General features: G+C 40.8%; 1 protein-coding gene and 1 long non-coding RNA gene across 11 annotated transcripts in view; both read right to left on the bottom strand.

Annotated features, from left to right (window-relative positions):
* The window catches only part of ntng1a (netrin g1a), a 158,768-nt gene that overhangs the window by 89,812 nt on the left and 52,012 nt on the right, over positions 1–16,944 (bottom strand). The gene's annotated exons all lie outside the window — the stretch shown is intronic.
* Positions 8,110–8,489, bottom strand: LOC145549471 (uncharacterized). The gene is made up of 2 exons (XR_014085464.1): positions 8,282–8,489; positions 8,110–8,249 (listed from the first exon to the last, which is right to left on the bottom strand). It is a non-coding gene; the product is annotated as an uncharacterized LOC145549471 (long non-coding RNA).

Raw genomic sequence — 16,944 nt, 5'->3', positions numbered from 1 at the left:
TCTTTATGTTCTCAGAAAAGAAGTGCTTTTGTTTTCACAATATGCTTAATTTAAAAAATGTCGGTGAAAAATCAAATAAAAACAAGAAAATATTACTATGAAGAGTTTTTCCATTTGACAATAATAAAATACAATTTGCAGTGATTTTTGAATCTGGGGAAAAAGCTGAAATATTCTCTAGCTATATGCTTTATGATGAGTCATAACAGCAAAATTATAAAATGCCAAAATTTAAGATTAGTGGTTCTCCTGAAGTCAGGATGACAAGACAGGCTTTGTAACAGTAAACTAAGAGCAAATAAAGAAGGAAGCAATCCTCTCGACTCCTTGACTTCTAAGAATAGATAAGGACTTTTCTTTGTACTTCAGTTTTCTGTTTGTAATTTTGCTGAGTCTGCGTTTTAGAAAAGTACTCTACAAAAAAAATGCATTATTAGGAGCATTTCTCAACATTTCTAATCCCCAAGAGATATATTCATTAAAATAAAATAATAAAACTATTCCATATTAAATAAGGCAGCAATCTATTTTTATTTACTTTTTTTGGTAAATGTGAGTCAACCTAAAATATATTTCCTCTGATGTGTTTGTTAACACTAAAGGGCCAGTTCAGAAATGTTGAACTGGGACTGAAATGAGAGGAGACGAGCTGTTTGGGAGCACAGAGAACATGCAGAAGAAGATGGCATTCGAGAAAAATGCTAAATGCTAAAACAAACACTGCACATGCTCCAGAAAATGGCATTTGCATGCCACACTTTTCAGATTTCTTTTCTTTTTGCAAACATCCTTAAAGGTATTCCCTTTTATTATCGAGTTCCTTTAAATCAAGACTAAAACACACCTTTTCAGAGCTGCTTTTGACCCATAATCACTGGAACATTGACACTGGAAACATATTTGACGCGTATTGATGATTTTTGACAACGGCACTTGATAACATGTAATGATTGTTACCGGTTTCAGAAAACGGTGACTGTGCGATGTTTTCATGACTTTTATTTTTGTATTTTTATGACGTCAAGCATTTAGAACTGCCTTGTTGCTGAAATGTGCTACACAAACTTGATTGTCTGAATTATTAATTTGTATGTGTGTACAATCCCAGTGAAATAAATGAGACTTCTGGTTTTATTGTGGCAACATATGAAAAGATATGATTACTTTTGCCATACAAAGTGCATTTTTCAGGTTTTGCTAAATAAATAAATAAATAAACACACTGTGTGAGTTTATTTTTTTGATAAAGCAGTTTACCAAATTAAAACTGTGGATCTTTAATTCTGTCTTTGACACTTAGAATGAGGAAGGCTGAAGTTTATAAATAAGTAGAGCTTAAAATGGACATGACTGGATCCCTAATGCAGGATAACTAAAGTATAAACTGATAACTGTGCATTTAAGTTCCCAACAGAACACAATGTGCTGTGGAAGCTCCCTCTGCAAGCCCAAAGGTCAGTTTACAAACCTATTATTTCATCCTAAAAGTAAAAGGCGGAAAACCCGAGGTTAAACTATTTGCACCTATTTTTTTTAATGAGTTATATTTATTGCTACCACTGTTAACGCCCACGCACGACTCGCACACCCGCCGCTCCTGCTGCCTCCGCCAGCACATCTCTGTAATCAGACATAGATATATCCCCATCGATCCCTGCGGCTACGCAGCTGAAAATCTGCTGCGTGTAGCACCTGGCAGCAGCGCTGACCACTGGTCCCTCCTCCCCTCCCCTCCATCGCCCCACATCCTCCTGCAACCCCGAACACACGCAGGTTAAAACCTTTCATTAGTGTCTCCTCCGCTTCTCCGCTTAACGACAAAATACTGCCTTTATGAAGATCGATAACCTCGCCGGGGCTGCTGGAGAGGAGGAGCGCGGAGATAAAAAATGCTGAGTGTACTGACCCCCCTCGCCCCCCCCGCCCGAAAATCAATAGCAGATCTCTGTGTTTCGCCGTGGCACGCTCCGCAAAATGGATTAACGGGGCCGCCGGCCGCGCGCGTTAAAACAAATGATGGCACGCGACAGCAGCATTTCTGTAATTACTAAAGATGTTTCTATTAATCCGAACGTGATGATAAGTGGGCAGGGCGGACGGAGGGCGGGAGGGGGGGGGGAAAGCCTTTGGAGATTACACAGCCGGCGGCGGGGTTACTGTGGCGGATAGGTCACGCCAAATCAGTGCTAATAGAGATGCCTCCGACCCACCCAAAACGCGCCGGCCTATAATCCGATTATTAGCACTGCGGCGCGCTGAGATGGAGGCGAGTTCTTCAGAGGGGCGTCCTGGTTGGTGGGTGTTCATTTACCAGCGAGGAAGAAGCTCGTGGGTGGATTTCATCAGAGGTGAAGAAGTTGCACTAAATCCCACCAGCGCAGTCAGCGCCCCGTCCCCCATTACTGTCAGGCTAATTTAGCCGACCAACCGGAGGAGTGAAAACAAGCAGCGCTGGAACAACATGGCGGCTAGCGACTGAAGCTAATCTCGCTCAGCCGCTCTCTATAAACCAGCGCCGAGGTCAGGGAGGGAAATGGGGGGCGGGGGGGGGGATGCTGCGTCTGATGGTTTGCCAGTCGAGGCTTTTAGGTACATACCGTCGTGGTAACAGTCTCCGCCGCTGCTCTGAAGATGGTCAACTTTTCAACTTCTCCAGTTTCCCCTTACAGTTTCGCCCAGAACATATGAATAAATCATTTTTGCGCTTTTAAAAAAAGTGCAGCCCTTATTCTTATGCAGGTTCACAGTTTGCTAAGATGACAAGATTAGTTTTTTGTGTGCCTGGTGTTTTCTCAACAAGCCATAATCTTTAACCTTTTCTGTTAAATAAAACAAACAAAAAAATAATAATAAAGAAGAGCGTTTTCCTCGTCGGTTTATCGACTTGCACCAGCAGGAAAGGATGTAAGCATGCATGCACAAAAGAAGCGAGGGTTACCGAGGTCCTATCTTTTCCAATAAGCTATGGCTGCAGCGGCTGACAGCCTTGGCCCAGCCACGCTGGAGCGACTGATGGAGGATGAGACTAGCGGGAATATAAATTTACTAACAGCAGGCAAGACATCCAGATAGATGGGCTCGCACCAATCAAATCCATCCATTCGTGAGACAGACACTTCACAGGTGGGACAGCAAATTGAGTCCACACTGTCGTCTCCACTGTCTGCCTTACACCCATACTTTTAGATACGGGCTACAAGTCAAGTTCAAGATTATTTGTACGGCACATTTCACCTCAAAGTGCTTTACATCCTAAAAATATCCACGTTTTTAGGCAGGCCTACGTAGACACTGTTGCAGTAATCGATGCGACTAAAGATAAGCACATGGATGAGTTCCTCTAGATCTTGCTGGAACATTAGTCCTTTAAGAAATGTTCTTCAGGTGACAGAAGTCTGATATTGTAACTGTCTTTATGTGACTCTGAAGGTTCAGATCAGAGTCCGTCACTGATTTCAGGCCCGATCACTCGTTTCCACCTGTAGCAACTGAAGAAGTGCATTGACTGTAGTTCGTTCCTCTTCAGGTCCAAAGACAAAACCTTCAGTTTTTTTTCTGTTCAGCTTGAGAAAGTTAAGGCGCATCGACGAATTGATTTGTACTCAGATTGGTTTGGAGCCGCATGGTGACATGGTAATGTAGAGCTGTGTATAATCTGCGTACAACTCTAAAACCCTTAAATTGACAATATGCTGAGGCCTGGAAGGTGTGCGATAACTTTGGTGTTTTGTTGCTGTTTCTTAAACTTTTATGTATGTAGTCTACATTTTTTGTAGCTGTTTACATGGATTGTATGTGTATTTATTATCAGCTTTGGCAGCTGATAATATGCAACAGTTGAGTCCATGAAACATTTTTCTAGAGATAATCTGTCTCTGTTTCCTCCTCCAGTTACTACTGCCCAAGCATAGAAACATTATGAGAATCATTGTTTTCACGCTTTTAAATTCATGCATTTTTTTTTGAAAGTTTGCAGATAAAATCAGATCACATTCCAATTATTTGAAGCTGAAAAATGTGAGCCTGAGCACATTGGTCGTCTCCCTTGCACGACTGATTTACAAGTGAGCATTTCACCCCTGATCTGAGACTAACCCGATCGTTTCGGTGCCCCAAAGACACCTGGAACTCCTGCTAAAATTTTAACAACGTGGGTGGCTGTTTTATTGCATCAGCTGTGTAAAATAAAATGTCTCCCCATCCTCTCCCTCAAAACATTTTTTTTTTTTTTTCAGTGGAAAGGTGAGTGCACGGCGCAAGGGGCTAAAGGGTTAAAGCTATCCCTGTGCCAATAATGAGACCTTGTGTTCCACAATAGATTTCTTCAGCCCAATCCAGGGGCTTGACTGTGGCAGTGCTCTCTCAATTTCAAAACCTCCCCTTCTCCCTCCAGAGTCATGCTAGCGCCATTACCGGACCCCCTCCGCCTCCCTCCACTCCTGGCGATGGGTGGTGCAGACAGAAAGAGGAGCTTAACCTGGACGTGGGATGAATACATCATGCCAGTGTGACAGATTACAGTGGTAATAGACACCCTGGCCAAATCCTGACAAGGATTACAATCATATTTTCAAATGGCTCAGGGTCGGTTGAAGGTTGCCCGGCCTGCAGCGCGTCAACACAGCTGACAGGGGCCTGAAATCACAGACACAAACCCAACATAGTTTCCCTCGTCAAAAAGGCCAAGAGGAAATAATCCAGCACATAAAACGGCGTTTGTGGATTTTAATGCAAGTTTAAAACATTTTTAAAAACATGTTGCATTTTTTGGTAACAAAATCAGCTAATATTCTGCACTCATGTAATTCATCCTCAATTAAATATGACAATATTGACACATTTAAGGGGACAGAACGATGGTGAGCAAGTGATTGAGTGAGCAACCCGTGATTGAAACCAAATATCTTCTAACTGAAACTACAAGATGCTTGTTTCTATTTTTCTTCACGCAATATATCTCAAGTTTGCAATGCGTATTTATATAGACACCATGTGATAATTTAGCATTCTGACACAGTTTTACATTTATCGACTCTTATGAATGATCTGCATCACTGAGCCTTTTCGACGTTAACGCCAAATATCCGTCACAGGCATGTTCATAGTCACTGCTTGGTTTTAATTTAGGTCCTAATACTGCACCAGAGATTCTTCTGGAATAGTCAAATGTAGTCAAATTGAGACGTTTGTGGAGTTTCTCACCAGGTAACATCTTGACTTAACATCTTCACTTAAAGAAGTGAAAAAAATATATGTATAAATTCACATTTCTTGGTTTACTGCTGTGTTGATGGCCAGGGTGAGAGCAACCGATGTGTCTGGTGCAGAAGCAGGTGCTAATGAAGCACATCCGATATCTTCCTGTTATTCAGTTAACTTGCCAAAAACCAAAGCGGGCGCTTGCAAAAACAAACAAAAAAACAAAACCCAGCCAATCATCAGCACAAAAGCTGTGATACTGAAAACAGCTGCATGCAAATCAAATTAGGTGACAAAGCAAAAGGGGAAAAATGGACACATTTTGAAAACATAAAAAAAACTGAACCGGGAAAGCAAGCAGTGGAGTTTTCAGGACTTGATGCTTGATACCATCTTAAATCTGACCTACATCTGAAAAATGTAATGAAGTGAAAATTCTAGTAAAGAGTTAAGCTAGCAATGTCCTAACATTTCCAAGTATTTATCTTAGGTAATTTACTTCTTTATTGTGATTTTTTTTAAACATTTTTTTTGACCATTTAGGACAGATCCTCCTTCCTACACAGATCTGTGATACAAATATGATAAAATTAACATTCAAATTCAAGCACTCAAGCAACATCACCACAGCACTTGTTCCACAGCATAATTTTTAATCATATGTTCAGCTGACATCAATTATTTGGACAGTGAGAAAACGGCTGGCGCGCCGTGAGAAACGACATCGACAACAACTCTCTTTCAAAATGGTACAAAATGACTGCCTGAAAGCTTCCCACAGTCCACAAGCAACCACCCAAAAGATTTTAAAAGACTCGACATGTTTCCTGTAGAACCAGCAAGAGACATGAAACAGCGGCCCGGTGTGCAGACCCACACCATCTGCCCCACCTTAAGCACCGCCGTGTCCGGTCAACCGAGCGGAGGCCATGAGGGCGAGACGACGCTGCAAACGTTGCGGCGTCGACTCGTGATTACTGCCGTCGACTCCGAGAGTTCATGAGCCTTAAAACAACGGCGGGGGAAGTCCGCCGCCGGTGGCCTCGGCACACGTTCACCGGATAGGAAAACAATTTTATATTCCATTATCTTTTATATGGCAGTGGAGGCAGCATCGGGCGCTGCTGCGATGTGCTTTGGAAGATGATGTCCCCTGCTTAGGTAATAGTGTATTTGTGACAGTAAGTGCTGCCATCAAGTGTTGTTTGATGGCTGAGAGGGAGCCTGTAGAATAGGCAGTTATCTTGGCAGATAAGTGCTCTGCTACTGTACACTGGCACAACTCTGCGAAGCAATAAATCATTCAATAATATGCAACGTTCTTGTACCTATAATATAATTAACTTTTTTTTGTACATCTACGCCAGACGGCAATCCTGTTTTAAAAGATCTTTCATTACAGACCGACTCCTAAGGCTGAAGATAAAGTAAGGTCAACAATGACCGATTTGTAAACGTTCTGCTTTTACCTTATCTGAAACAGTTGCAGATTTTATAGATTGATATTTTTTTGTGTAATACTTTCTATATATTAGGTTATTCTAAATTTACAGCCCAAAATGCTTCAGATTGCTGCTCAAAGCAGCTCAGGACTGGATGAGAGTGATTTTTTTTCTCACTGTTTTTAACTGTCATCCATCTTTTATTAAGATGACATTTCAGCAGTGAGTTAATACACTGGGGTGCAATCGATCTTCTAACCGCCGCAGAGCAACATCCCTCAGTCAAACTGTCCGGTCAGATAAACTGAAGACTTTGAACATCTTCACAGCGCTTTAGAACCACAAAGGCTTAGCTCGATGACACAACCACCATCCAGTATTTAAGCTGAAATAACCCTTCGAACAATAGAAAACATCAGACCACCACTTCATCTACCGCTGGCACTCTTTTTCTTTCTCCATATCCTAATTTGCTGCGATTGTAAAGGTCTTATAAAGCCATACTCTCTTCCCCGGAGAGAGACATAGATCACTATCACCTTGACTAAGCTAATAGCCTGACCTCACAATGGGGTACGCTGCCATAGTTCCAACCCAGTGGGCACAGACACCAAACCGCTAACGCTAGAGTCTGCCTGAACAATGCTTGGCTTTTCTCTTCCTTCTCCAAGAGGGGGAGGGGGAGGAAAATAAGAAGTGAGAAGCAATCGAACAGCAAAGAGCGATACGCAGATCACTCCATCAGACTGACAGCAACGTGGAATCAACAAAACGTCTGCCTTTTATCATCATCAATCTCGGTGTCTTTTTGATCTTTGACTTGTTTCCAGAAAGGAGCTGAATGTTTGGGATACTGTTCGTCATGGTGACCATATTTTGGTTTCCAGGTAAGAAGACACTCCGCGCTCCGCCACGCACTTCGCCACTGTGCGCTCTAAACCAGGAGATCTACACTGATGTCAAATAAAAGGAAGTTTGTATTCCATTTGTTACACCAGTCAATTCCTATTGACCCCCTGGAAACAATGAAAACCCAAACATTTTTATCAACTAATGAAATCCCCCCCCTGGGTGCCCTGGACAGAGCGTGAGAAGTGGACTTGTCCAGGGAAGAGAGGACACTTGGTCCCCGTACTGCTGTGGGAAGGATTCATCTCTGCCGAACTACTCGCTGTAGGAGACTTTTGAACCTCTTGTAGTTTTCTGAACTGAAAGAAGATGTTCATAGAAACCTTGTTTTTATTTTTTTTGCTAATCTACAACTGCTTAGTTTTGTACCTTTTAGCCTATGCTAATTTTAATCATGCTAACTGCTTTTTTGATCTAATTAGCAAAATATAGATTGGACACCACTGCACTGACCCCTCCTGGTTATTCCACCAAATATTGATTTCTGAACTTGATAGGGATTTTTTGGTATTATCATTTTGTTGTTACTTTAGTTCATATTTCAGTCTAATGTTCGCCAGTTTAAAGTGTTCTCTTCTTTAAACTGTATGTGTGAACTGACCTAGAAGTCACAGCTGCCTGTTATCTTCATGTGAAACAGTTTGACCGAGATTTGAACCGGGCTCAGATCATGGGACAGATGTTAAATTGTTTTACGACCTTTGCTGTGTTTAGGTAAAATGTTTTACGACCTCAGCTGTTTCCTCCGCTGTCTTATCTTGCCTATCCTCCCTCTTTGAAGTTTGATAATAAAAGACAAGCTCTACCCAAAGATTGGCAGAACGCTCTGTGAACAGCTCGGAGGAGCTGACAGAGTTTTTCTCCTTCTGCAGAAGTCGGCTAAAAACTCATATACGTTGTCTGTGGTTCTCTTTTTCCATGTAGGTTTCAGAAAACACCTATCAGAACTCTTCCTGAGTTAAAACATTAGTATTGTTGTTTCTAAATGAATATAAACTTGTTTTCTTTGCATTATTTGAGGTCTGAAAGCACCACATCTTTTTTCATTATTTTTGACCATTTCTCATTTTCTGCAATTAAATACTACATTTTTGCTTGGATCTTTAGATTTTTTGTTGACAGTAGTTCACATAATAAAAGAACAATGTTCATTTTACTCAAACATATACCTATAAAAAGTCAAACCAGAGGAACTGATCATGTTAAGTGGTCTCTTAACTTTTCCCAGAGCTGTATGCTGCTGGCTGAACTGCAAGCCACAATAATCCTAACACATTTATGTGAAGAAATCTGCACAGTAATAGTCACTGAAAGTTACCAAAGCTGGATCTATAAGTTGCTCTTTTCTTTTTTAAGTTGTGCTAAGCTAAAACCTAGTTACATTTACTTTGGTCTTTCTGGTTGTAATGTGGTGTCCTCGGCCGTTAGCCTCCCACCAATTAGAGTCGACCTCAAGACCACAGCTTCACCTTTTCCTGCCAATGCCCACCACCCCCCCCCCCCCCCCATTGGGTAAAGGGAAGCACACATACAGTGTAAAAGCCCACAAGTAAGAGACTGCTGTGTTTTTGTTTTCGACTGTCTCTACAGAAACCTTTCCGAATCAATCCTGAGATGCTAACTGTGCTAGTAGCTCACATTACTCTGCCCAGATAAAGCACTGGGCATGTTTCTGAGTCTATTTCCTGATGCTGAGGGAAATAACTGATATAAAACTCAAAGCAGGGAGGATTACTACAGTCCATTGGCCAAAAACAAGAGTGTGTTACCATGGGGACGGAAGATGGACAACATTGCTGACCAAGCAGCTACATTGATTTCTTGGTTTCTCTTGAGGAGTCAAGAAATGTGACAGGTGAGCTCTGCTTCCAAATGCTGTTTCATCTCCTACATCTGAAGGAAGACGCCACTTTATTTGTATCCTCCAGACAACGGAAATGCTCTTTTGTCTCATTAGCTGACATACATAGTATGGCTTTGCACTGCTTTTCACTTGTTTGATATTTAATTTAATTCCTCTTCGTCACATTATAAACGGGACTTGACATCATCTGCCTGATCAAAACAACCGAATCCATCTGAAGTCTTTCTGTGCGTCTCTTCTTATACTTTTATTTGTACGCTTTGAAGTGTCTGCTGCGAAAACCTCTCACACAGACTGCTGAAGGAGGCCTCAGTCATTAGGAAACTGTAAAAAAAAAAAAAAAATCAACCTTTCAACTGGACTTGCCTTTTTGTACAGTCAGGGAAAAAGATAAACACACCTGAATAAAAATGTGGAAGTTAGAGAGACAGATGCTGTGAAAATCAAAATCAACTTGAAGTGATTAGAGTAAACATCCAATGAGATTCAAGCTTATTTATTTAAGGTAATTTTAAGGGATTTTTTAAATTTTAATGGAATCTCTCAATCAAATTTAACTGAGCTTCAGCCATTAGCAAAGAAACAGAATGACAGAGACATACCTGGAAAATGTTTCAGCTGTGTCTTCATCACAAGGCAGTTCAACTAAGTACTGATTTTATTTTTTAAATGTAAAAAAGAAAATCTAATGTAAAGCCACGCTTCTTTCAATTTGTAGTTATGCGCTACTTTATGTTGGTCTATCACATAAAATCCCAGTGAACCACATCGACACTTCTGGTTGTAACATGTAAGATCGTAAAGAAAAAAAAAAAAGATAAAGGATGTGAATATTTCATATTGAACCTTTGGGTTGCCTCCTGTAAATAACGGTTCTGCTGAAGCTCTAAGGATCAGGAAACATCAGTATTCTGGACACGCCGCAGTTTGAAGTCCAGCACAAATAACCTTCTCCGACCTTGAGGCCAATGGAGAGAAATATCGACTTTTGGTTTGAACAGGTGCCACAAGTTTCCCATTGTGATTTAGAACCACCGAGAGTATGATCTCTCTTCAAATTATGGCAAGTTGATGTGATAAAAAAACAAACTAACAAAAAAAATAAATGAATAAAAACCCATCAGGGGCAACCAGCTGCTACTGGACGATAAAGAGAGCAGCATGCTGTCCGACGCGATCTTTGCCCAGGAAAGCCTCACTGTGACATGAGTGGACCAAACTCTCGCTCCCGCAGCGAAGTCCCTTCAACTGTCATCAAGCTTCGGCCCTCATTAGTTTCTCTGGAGACTGCCATGAGAACATCAGGATCCCGCTCCTGCTAATGAGCGCTCCTGTGTCTTGGTCAGCAGCAGTGGGGTTTAAATTTAGAAGCTAATTATTATCTCAGACAGGGAATTGGTTGAAGGGAAAAGAAAATATTTCTATTTTGTCATACGTAGTGTCTTTAAAATGCATTTGCCCCAATAGCTGAGGATTCTCCCAGTCGGGGATGTTTACCGCACGGTTGGGAAGCAGCACCAGGCTTGTCTGTTAGACCGCTGAAGATCTATTTAGTCATTCTACGTGGAGGCTTTCTTCTTCTTCTCCCCCCCTCCCCCTTTCCTATACATCTTTGTCTCCAACCCTCCTTGCTTTTTTTTTTTTTCTTTCTCCTTTTTCCTTCCTCAGCCCTGAATCTGTGAAAATGATTGGCAGATGACTCCTGGGAAAAAAAAAAAAGAGCTTGGGCCTTTTCCACCCTCGCAGCTCGCAGGATCACGACACTCAAACACACTGACAAGCAAAGCGTCTGAACACACACACACACACACACACACACCCACACACACACACACGCACGCACACGCACACACACACACACACACACACTGAAGTTCTTTATAGAGGCGAGTCACACAGAATACTGAGGGAGAAAGGAGCACACGGAGGGATCCACACGGACACCTTCCTTTCTTTGACAGCTCCGTATATTTACAATGAAAAGAAAAACAAAAAACTGAAGAGGCTCTTGAATTTGTTTCGAAACTCGACGTTTTGGGGCGTGTTGATCTCGAATGTAAACGGAAAGACGCAGTATTTAGAGGAAATAAGCTTTGCAGCTGCAGTTTATCGCAAAATAAATTGAGTGTGCTTCTAATGAGACAGCTGTAAACTTTGTTCTCTTCAATATGCTAAACATTTCAGTCTCTGAGTGAAATCTTAAGGCTTTCACGTACTGTGGAGCACAATGCACAGTGGACATTTGAGATTTTATAGTCAAACATACCGATTGTCTATATTTCTCGTTATAAATTCCATTTCCCACAATCCAAATGAATGCTAACAAGTTTGATGAGCTAATTGGACGCCTAGCTCCATTTCTTCTCCACCAGGGCAGCCAACGAACACCGGTTAAGTGCTGGGGATACGTGATATTAGATTGTTGGTCAATATCCCCGATATGCCGATATTTTAAAACTAATTTGGTCGATAACCGATACCAATACCGATATTTATCCAGGGCTTTTAAAATGGACTGTTGGTGAGCTTAACCGGTTTTGGCCTCCATGAACTCATTGTAATGGTCAGAATGGTGTTTCTTCAGATGGTTAATTAGGTCACAAGTGTTGTAGGACTTTGTTGTCGCTCCTCCTCACATCACCGATGATGATTTTTCTGAAGAATTCTCCAAAAGACTTTATTAATTGCAACTAATTTACGATTTTGAATGGGGGGTAAATACTTTTGCAAAGCAACTTCAAGGAAAAAGAGACTCCTGTACTTAGCAGGAGTACAGTATGTTCTTAAATGTGTGTTCTTCGCTTATATATTTTGCTTCACAGCTATAGAAAACTTATGAACCGTCACAGATATAAAGTCAAAGCCTGTCAAATAACAAATCAAAACACCAAAGAATACAATTCTACTTTCCCAGTGATGCCTCGAAAATTTTTTAACACTACCCACTTAAGAGGACACATCAGTTTTTATTTTATTTTTTTTAAGTTGTCACTCTCTTTCCCTTTATCACCGAGCTTTTAAAAAGTCAGGAAATAACTAAAGGAAGAGAAGAAGAAGAAAAATCCAATATCAAGCAGCCAGAAACAGCCAAACGCAAGTGGATCCACTTGATTCCACGACAATAACGTCAAGCATCTGCCGCCATTGTAATCACAACCCTCAGAGGGAGTCGAGGGTGCTCTGCCAGCTGAGCTCCTGATGAGCCGCCATTAGAAAAAGATGAAATACGAAGAGAGGGCGAAGGGGTTGAGAAAGAAAAAGAGAAAAGAATCAAAAACTTTAACGGGGCCAGAGGGGAGGGGGGAGGGGGGGGGGATACCGCACTAATCAACTCCACTCTGCAGAAATTAGGGATAAATGAAGCTCTCTAGCAGTGATTAATTAAACCAAGACATTCAAACTAATGAGACCACACAGAGCAACGTGTACGTTTTCACACGTTTTCCTCGGGTTCGTACCGCAGGGCGGCGCGTGCCAGTTTCTGAACGAGCTTGTTTAAAGACGCGCCGGCTGATTTTCAGACCGCAGACACGCAGGAGTGCCCGAGCGCTCCGAGACAGAGAAATGCAACGCTGGCGTGTTTTAATGTTAACTTTCATATAAATGCAAATATTTAACACTCATATCTTGCTGGATAGGGAACAATGACTCCCCCTTAGGAAGTTAGTAGAGCAGCAAGCAGCAGGTGATCATGTGCTGATGAAAGGAGTTTAACAATATGCTGAAAGGAGGAGAAGAAGACTTTTTTATTTTTATTTTTTTTTTTACACTTTTATGTCAATGCGCAGCATGCTTTTCGCGTCTGTGTGCACCAGCTTTCGGGATCTTGCAAACAAGCGCGGCAGCATTCACATGAATCGATTTGAGTCAGCCGTTCGTTCTGCCGTGTTTTGTTTTCCGCTAAAGTTGATCTTTCAATCTCGTCAAATTCTCTACTAAAAGTCTGGCGGCTCCTTTGAATTAGAGTTTTGTAGGAAGAAAGACACAAACAAAAAGAAAAAAAAAGACAAGTCATTTGTAGAAATAAAACTTGGTGGTACAAATTAGAGATGCACATTGATTTTTCAAATATTCAAATGATCTAGTGAGTTTTAAGGATGCGCTACAAGTGTAGTGGTGGCAATGCGTGTTATGCTGGACATGAATAATCCTCCTCACACATCCTCAAAAACATTCATGTGTCGAACGCTCAAAATGTTTTTGATCACTTAGACTCGGTCAAATCGAATTTTCTTTAATACAAGTTAACCAGCTGTTGAATCTGCTGGTTTTTCCTCACTTACCCAACAGATTGTCAAAAATATTCAATCTGGGACATTCTGCTATATGTGGCACAGCATCTACCAAAATCATTTGATCAAGTCTACTTAGCACATTTCTGCAACAAAACAATAGCAAAGTGACTTACATCATAAAAACACAAAAATAAAAAGTCGTGAATACAGTCGATAATGGAGAAACCAGAGACAAACATTACATTTCAACGAGTGCCACCATCAGTTTTTAGCCTTGATTAAAAGTTTCTCAGTGTTTCAGCCATTTTGCAGTTTTCTTAGAAGCCGCACCAACATACAAGTCCAATTCTTCGACTTATATTTAAAAGAGAAATATCATTTGGAGGCATGTCTATTCTTCTAAACGCTGGGTCACAACCAATTTGCAGTTCAGTTTTTAGGGATTCACTTAGTTGTGAATTTTTCTGTGCAATGTTAGTCGCAAAAATACGGCAATTTGCTGATCGTTTCCTAGAGTATTCAAAAGAAGAAGCAAATTTGTAAGCTGACACAGCTAGCTGCAATGCTACTGCTAGCATTTTGAAAGTAGCCAATCCAGAAGTACCATTTCTTTTAACTGATTGGTTGTTCTGACAGGAATAGGAAAACGCAAGAGTGTCGATGTTAGCTGGTGCTGTAACGCTAAAACAGTTTTCTCTGTATGCAGTGATGCATATTAAGGTATATTTGGTGATTGAACTGTTAAAATAGGTAATTAAATACATTATTTTAGAGGAAGTCGCAAGTATTTTTCAACACCATAGTTATGTTAGTTGGATAACTTTGACCTAAGACGTTATATTTGCTTCAAATATTTTGAAAAAAAAAAAAAAATCACCAGCTCTCAATTCAATTATTGTAACATCTTAACGTTCACATCAACATTACATTTCCTCAATTATGTTGAACATTTCTGCAAAGACATATAAGCAAAATTGTTTGTTGTATTTTCAATTTTTAGCCATATTAATTAACAGTAAATGGTGAAGCAACTGCTTTTTAATGACAATTTTAGCTTCAAATGACAAAAAAACATGACATCAAGTGGGCAATCAACCTTCAGGTAAGAGTTAAATATAACATGTAATTGAAATCAATCATAATAGACACTGGAATACTCAACATAATCATGTTCAGATTAAATGTTTGGCTTCTCTTTCAATTATTACAAAGCCTAAATCAAAAGAAGCTTTTAGTATCACAATGTTCAGGAACATTCGCTCCTTAAAAATAGCAGATGAAAAACTTTTACCAGCACCTACCCTGTGTCTTCTTTTTAAAGTTTTTTTTTTGGTTTTGTTTCAGGCTCAATACAAAAACGCTACTAACTAAAGTATTGTCTTCTTGCAGGGTACAAAATGATCTGGGACGCAGAGTCATCCCACCTGGAGCTGGCTTTCTTTGTATGCAGAGGCGTTAGATGTTGGTTTCTGTAGAACCGATCCTTAAAACGATAAAACAGCGCTGACTGCGGGTCGCGTGTCCTATTTTAGCGCTTTACTATTTATGTGCCTCTGCAGGGACGCGCGCCATCCAAACGGATTCTGAGCGTCGACTTTGCATTTTAGATTCCGTGGGAAGGTTTTGCTCATTAACCGACGCGCTTCCTTTTACTCGGATAGGTTTGTTTGCACGCGGCGCATTTCCGTTATTTACGCCGCAGCGCCACAAGCTGCATAAATAATGCAGGAGAATTGTAATCGTATTTGTTTCTTGTATCACAAACGGAGATACTAATTAGTGGAATTAAGAAGAACTGAATGTTGCTGATGGGGCTTTACATATAAATCCTCTGCAATAACTTCTAGGGTGTTGTGTTGTGCCAATAACTTGCTGGCGGCTACAAATTGGGGAAATTAGCCCCAGATGTTAACTTTTCATTCAGTGTTGCCAACTTTCATGTAGTTTTTCATACAGTGCAACAAATCTACATAAGTAGACACATTTCTTTAAAAAAAATCAGCCAATGGACCAAAACTTGTGTAATGTTTTGTATGTTAAGGAAAACAAACTCTAGATATCTTGAAATCCCAAGAAATTGCTAACAGGTGAGGTTAAAACACCGTAAATATGTTAAGATTTACAAATAACCCCCTTTTCATTTTCCCTTTTTTTTAGTTTCATAGTTTAGTTTTCTTAACTCTGACACAACAAGTCAAAGTAAAAAAAATTTTGAACACTTTTTATACAGTGTACATCAGTAACCCCCAACCTCAATGCCCTCTGTCCGGTGTGTTTTAGTGTCCCTGCTTCAGCACAACTCATTAAAACTACAGCATTTAATGTTTATAAAAACACCTGTGTCACTGTGTTGTGACATTATGGTATGAGACAAACAGTCTTTGAGAAAAAAATAAATATATCAAGCTCCTACACCTTGTCCCTGAGTCTGAAGAAATGCTCCCGGTCAAAATCAGCCAATCAGAGCCGGGGGGAGGGAATGGCCTTAGCTCTGCCAGCCAACCTCATATTCACGCTGCCAAATGTAGTTATGGTGGAGAAACAACTTCCTGCTCCAGGAAAACTGCTTATCCTCCGTCATCGGTGGCTAAGCTAACTAGCCTGAGCATTCACGGCTGTGGTGAACTAGCTGTAGCGTAGCAGAGTGGCGCTAAGACCCTCCTCCTGGCGCTGACTGGTTGTTTTCTAAATGAGCGATATATTTCTACAGCTAGCAGTAACCTGTGACCCTTTTTTTTTAAAAAAAAACAAAAGCTACTATAAAAGTAGATTTAAGAGTTTAAATGGACCAAACAGAGACATCAGAACAGCAGTGTGGCAGCTACATGCAGGTGCAACACAGTAGCAGCCTGGATGGAGATGGAGCGGCTTTCATTGGTGCCTCCACCCACATTTCATTGAAGAGAGTGAAAACAATACATGCTCTCACAAGTCATCAGCAACAAAGAAAAAGCCACCTAGGTAATCTAGTGCTTTAGTTTCTGAAGAGGAGTCTTTAGGAGGGGTCTGAAAACTTTGCATATATATGTCGACAAAGTGACAGTGACGGCGTGGGAGGACACTTCCTGTTCAAACGCAGAGCCAAGGGTTTGCTGGCAGGACGAGATGACCTGTCAGCGCAATCCAAGTTTATTACACCGTCAACCGCTGACAACATAAACGTGTAATGATAAAATATAAACCATAAAGGATCTCTCTCTCTCTTTCTCTCTCTGTTACACACACACAAACACGCACACAAATACTGCTATTTATCACCCAGAGATTCCTTTACCGGGTGATAAATGGTGCGCAT

This window comes from Poecilia reticulata, chromosome 20 (genome assembly GCF_904066995.2).
Source record: "Poecilia reticulata chromosome 20, P_reticulata-male-v2, whole genome shotgun sequence".
Classification (NCBI taxonomy): domain Eukaryota; kingdom Metazoa; phylum Chordata; class Actinopteri; order Cyprinodontiformes; family Poeciliidae; genus Poecilia; species Poecilia reticulata.
The sequence above is the reverse complement of the archived record's forward strand: the minus strand, read 5'-3'. Positions and strand labels throughout refer to the sequence as shown.